This window comes from Rhamphochromis sp. 'chilingali', assembly GCF_963969265.1.
Source record: "Rhamphochromis sp. 'chilingali' genome assembly, chromosome: 2".
NCBI classification, from domain to species: Eukaryota; Metazoa; Chordata; class Actinopteri; order Cichliformes; family Cichlidae; genus Rhamphochromis; species Rhamphochromis sp. 'chilingali'.
Genome location: NC_137930.1, coordinates 53708134 through 53714235, shown reverse-complemented (window position 1 = coordinate 53714235; position 6102 = coordinate 53708134).

Genomic DNA, 6102 nt, shown 5'->3' with positions numbered 1-6102 from the left:
ATGTCACTGAAGTTATTTCTTTTGCCTTTAATTTGTATGATTTTGTATTTTTTATTTTTGTATTTTTTATTTTTTATACACAGTCCCCCTTTTTCAGAGATTTGAATGTAACTGGACAGTTTACCTAATGGGTAGCTTCATGTCCAGGTGAAGTCTCTTTTCCAAATAAAACCTATCAGAGAAAAATCAATAATCTGGTTCCTGAATGAATCCAGTGTCCAACTCGGCTTACAAAAACGCTTTAAAAACCATAATGACAGAATTATTTTGATGGTTAGGAATAATAGCTTCACAACATCTAACCAAGTCACGAACACAATGTCAATGACGGGATTACAACCAGGCGAAAACTACAAATTATGTTAAGAACAATGAGGCCAGATTAGACTTTGCCAGAAACCACCTAAAAGAGTGCACAGTTCTGAAAATAAAATCTTTGGACAGATGAAACAAAGGTACACGTGTACCAGGATGATGGGAGAAGGAAAAAGTATGGAGAGACACCACACTATCTGTCAAACGTGGTGGAGGCAGTGTTATGGCATGGTTGTGTATGGCTGATGGTGGAACCAGATCATTGGTGTTAACTGATGATGATACTCTCTGATCATATTCAGTCCAATGCTGTTAAACTGATCAGACAGAAGCAACCTCAAGGTAAAGAAATGATATGTTCTTCAATGGCCAGATCAGTCACCTGATTTAAAACCAACAGAGCATGCTTTTGAGTTACTAAACACAAAACTGAATGTAGAAACACCTACACAAGCAGTAACTGAATGTGAAGGCAGTCTAGGCCTATAAGAGCATATCAGCATTTGATGATGTCCCTGTGTTCTCGACTTCAGGCAGTCAGTGACTACAAAGGTTTTTCATGCAAGTACAAAAAAGAATCCTTATAGTTAAAATCATGTCCGGGTGTCCAATGAATTTTGAGTCTGTGAAAACGAGGGACTGTGAATAAAAAAAGGATGTAACCTAAACAGTTACTGTGATACTTGTGTAAAACCCCTCGAATTAAAGCTGAAAATCTGCACTCCAATCACATCTTGATTTCTTGGTTTAAAATCCATTGTGTTGGTGTACAGAAGCAAAACCACAGAAACTGTCTTTGTCCAAAAAAATCATGAACAAAACTGCAGCAAATTTAAATCCATTAATAAGCAGGAATTTGTCATTAAGAAATCATGCAATGTGAGTCCGGTCAGTGCATCATTTACAGTAACTCTCAGTAAGTTGTTTATTGTGGAAGTCAGTGACATTCTTTTCAATTCACTGTTGGTCATTACTGCAGAGTCCATTTATCACCCTGTGATGAGTTTTCCACTTGAAAATGCAGATCATTATTGAACTATTTCGTAGATTAATTGCTTTTATAAACATGCGATATAGCTGACCTGGAATCCTCAAATTTAATATTAATATAAATTACTTAATAACATTCAAAGCACCAACAACATACAACTTTGGGAATGCTTCTTGGCCTAATAATTCTTTCCCTGGAGTGACTACCATGTTTTCTTAATGTCTCCATTTCTCTGACGCATTATATTTCCAGCACTGATTATTTGCAGTGTGTCTTGACTGAAGCACCCAAACATTATTAAGGTTCGTTCAAATCACGACTCCAGAAGTGACAAACAGACCGACACGACCAGCAGGCGTGTTTAGAAAACAGACAGGAGCTCCGCCTGCAGGCCCTAATCCCGCCTCAGCCTGCCTGTGAAGGAAACGCTGGCTTTTTACCCTGATGTGACGTCTGCCCACTCAACCCACAAGACGATTCTCCCTCCTTCCTTCTCTTCCTCTAAACACCCAGTGTGATGCCAATCCCTTTGACTCCGTCTCCACTGGAAAAGCCCAGATAAGCAGTTAGTTAACATTTATGTTTTTCATTCTCTAATATCAGTCTACAAGTTTTAGTCTTGTGTCACACTGTATCTGTAAGTGTTGCCTATTAGGCAGTGTTGGTCAAGTTACTTGAAAAAAGTAATCAGTAACTAATTACTGATTACTTCCCCAAAAAAGTAATCCCGTTACTTTACTGATTACTTATTTTCAAATGTAATTACTTAGTTACTTTTTAAAAACACGATTTACAACCTAAAGAGGTGATAAAGCGATAGATCTTTCAGCCCAATTCTACTTTTTCTACATAATCCATCATACAAAATGTAATCAAATGGAAAAGTCTCTTTTTTTTTTACTTGTTTTATCAGTTTCAATCTTTTAACTTTATGCATCAAGCAAAAATTTTATTATATGCAACATTCTCTGACTTGAATAAATTAGTTTAATATTTAAACCTATTTTCTGCACGTTTTCTGCACGTTCCAGCACATTACACTCACTCTTTCAAATAGCTGCAAGTAAAACACAGCAGAAAATAAATAAAGTCAAAGACTCAGCGGTCCTGTTGCTCTATTTTCACCGGTAAAGCAGGAGTGGCGTAGGCGGAGGTTTACCCTGGTGCAGGTGTGCCGCGGTCAGTTGAAGAATCCGCGAGTTTCTCTGTGAGTTTCCCATTACGTCGTTGCTGCTTGCTTGGAAGTTTAGGGGGTTTTTTCACTGTAAAAAGTTTTCTTCCCATGCACGATGGACGCTAATGTTTTTGTCACTTTTTATGGAATCAAACTCAAAGTAAGGTCAGTACTTCCACGCTTTAAACGCTGCACGCTCATACTCTCTCCCACAATCGATATGTGATTCATAGTTGATCTGCACACAGCTGTTGTCACTAACGGCGCACTCGCTTACGTCACTGTCGTGAGACATTCTCGCAAAAAATCACGGTTTTAGTAACGCAGTAACGCAGCGTTCCTACGGGAAAGTAACGGTAATCTAATTACTAGAGATGGCACGATACCACTTTTTTATGTCCGATACCGATATCATAAATTTGGATATCTGCCGATACCGATATGAATCCGATATAGTGTTTTTTAATCAACAAAACTGTTTTTTAAATATCTTGCTGCATTTTGTATAAGTTCATACTCAAGTTTAAAACAACAACTACACTAAAGCTATTCTGTTATACCTGTATGCAAAAAAAAATATTTCATAGTTCAGCAATACTGATCAATCTAATAAACTTAAACCTACACCATCCTCCCTATTCTGGTATTTTAAAGAGTACTTAGCATAAATATTAAGCAACCTAACTAATAGGGTTCCAACTCCCAGCAACAACAAAAATAAATAAATAAAAAATAGGGAACCACCCCTCACGCTCCACCTCATGATGCTTAATCGACGTAATCAACCTTAATTTGATGCAGTGTGAAAAAAAATGCACAGAAATCAATTATTTTTCAAGAAATATTAAATAGATTCAACATCTTTCTTCAACAAAATTGCAGACTGCACAGATGGTACCTTCCCAAAGGAAAAAGTACTATAGCTTACTAGGGTATATATATTAGACTTAATAGTTACTATATACAGTAATTGACTTCTATTCATTTTACATCAAATTAAAACTTTGGGTGTCAGATAATTATTTATTAAAAGCTAGACATTTTAAATGAGAATAAGAAAGAAAAGTATGTCTTTGTGCCCCCTTTTCCCTGTTAATGCCCTATCGGCCCCCCTGGCTAAACTTTGCTAGATCCGCCCCTGCACAGTTACCAGCGTCAGCTACGTAGAAAAAGATCCTCGAGTAGAAAGTAATAATAAATAAATTCTAACAACAGCTGATCAAGCTTAAACGTGCTGCTGTTGTTCAGCCGCTGGTTTCCTCTTTCTGGTGCAAAGTGGGCCAAAAGCAAACAAGAGAGACGTACTCCCGACAGAAAAGCCGATCAGCTGATCGTTAAGCAGTTTCACCATTGAAGTAGCAGCAGGAGAGCGAGAGGCAGTCGCTTGTTAAGCTTAACGCAGGAATGCTTTACAAACATTCAGAGATGGACTTACACACTTGCTTTACTTCTCTCGGGATAACTTTGTCGGAGATGAAATGCCGGGTTGCTAGCGAAGCTCCACATGCTATCCAGACCACCGACAGGTCCCCATGCCACAGCCGCTCTATCACGTGATGCATACTGCTCCGACGTGCTAACGTTCTGAGGTGAGTTACGGCGTGTTGCAAGTTTTGTGAGGTGCTTTCGTGATATTTAATGGATCGGATTACATTTTTTATTTTTCTCCGATATCCGATCCAGTAATTTAGGTCAGTATCGGACCGATACCGATACGTAATATCGGATCGGTCCATCTCTACTAATTACCGTTTTTGCAATAGTAATCCCTTACTTTACTCGTTACTTGAAAAAAGTAATCATTTACATCTCTGCTATTAGGTCTGTATTTCTTCAAATCTGGACACTTTCCATCGTCTGTGTGTCTGCTTTGGTCCTGAATCAGCCATCTGAGTTTCTCTTTGTGCACAAAATCTTCCCTTTGCATTGGCTACATGCGCTGTTGTCTCAGTGAGGAATGGAGGCATTTCATCAAAAACAAAAACAATGAAGCCCTTCTCTAAATCCCAGCCTGGAATTGTTTTTCCTCAGTATTTAATGTTTTTCAAAGAAAGAAATAGTAGGAACAAAGTCTGACTAGTTCACAAGTAACACTAAGAAAGTTTCTATATTTAAAAAAAAAAAGGAAAAGAAAAAAAAGAATGTTGTGAAAAAATTTCCAAAAAAGATAAAATTTCTTAAATTCTCTATTCGTGAAAAATTTCAAGGCTTTATTTATTTGTTGTTTTTAAGTTGTGGCTTACAGCTCAGCAAAATCAGAAATTCAAGAATCTCAAATTATTAGAATATTTAATTTGTAATTAAAATTAATACAGTATAAACACTGTAAACACTTTTTCAGGCTCATAGGGAAGTCTGCTGACTTGACAGCTGACCAGATGATGATCATCGACACCCTCCACAAGGGGAATAAACCACAGAATGGCATTGACGAAAAGGTGGGCTGTGATAAGAGGGCTGCATTGATATAAAAGTTGACTGGAAGAGAAACAGGGACGACCAAAGCCTAAGAGGACTGTCAAATAAAGTTGACTCAAGAACTTGGGAGAGCTTCAAAAGGAGTGGACTGAGCTGAGGCTGGTGTTACAGTATTGAGCCACCATGCACAGCCATCTTCAGGAAGGAGCTGCAGCTCTCGTATTTCTATTATCAAGCCACTCCTGAACCAGAGACGATGTCAGAAACATCTCCAAGGAGAAGAACAGGAGTGCTGCTCTGTGGTCCTCTTTTCAGATAAAAGTCATGACAGTTCCCTTTCTTCCTCATTCTGATCTTCCGTTTGAACTTCAGCAGGTCTGTGACCACGTCTGCATGTGTAATTGCTGTGCAGTGTAATCAAGTGGTTGGTGAGTTTGAATTTTGCACTTCATCCTCAAGTCTGGAGGAAAAATGGAGAGGCGCAGAATCCAGGGTGTTTGAAGTCCAGTGTGAAGTTTCTGCTGTCTGTTGGTGGCAGTTGCTCAGCTGTGTTTAATCACATCCAAAGTCAGTGCAGCCATCTACCAGGAGACTACAAAGTAGTTCATGCTTCCACCTGCTGACAAGCTTTATGGAGATGCTGATTTCTTTTTCCAGCAGGACTTAGCACTAGTCCACAGAGCCAAAAGACGACTCTCAAATCAATTGCTGCCCATGTTATTGCTTCTTGATTTATTAGCAAACTCACTTGAACCCCACAGAGAATCTGTGGAGGGTAAGAAACACCTGACCCAAAAATAAAGATGAGCTGAAGGTCGTTATCAAAGCCTGAGCTACAGTAATACCCCGGCAATGCTGCAGGTATGATCGCCTCCATGGAAAAGGAGCCCCAGGTAAGATTTGGGTGCACACATGAACAAACCTTTCACAAGAAAACACAAGTGTATGTAAAAAAATAATAGAAATACTGTAATAGATTAACAGACTTGATTTTATGAGCTGTGAACTGTGATCAAAAACATTAAATTAAAAATGGCCTTTGCACAAAATATATGAATGAACAGTTTCATTATGTTCAACCAAATCAGTAATGTGGAATCTCAAATGCTTTTGTAAAACTGTGAGCAATTATCACAGTCTTGTGAACAGCTCTTTTGGATATTGGTCACTTCATAAAACAGCATTTCAATTTGTGGCAAAATAT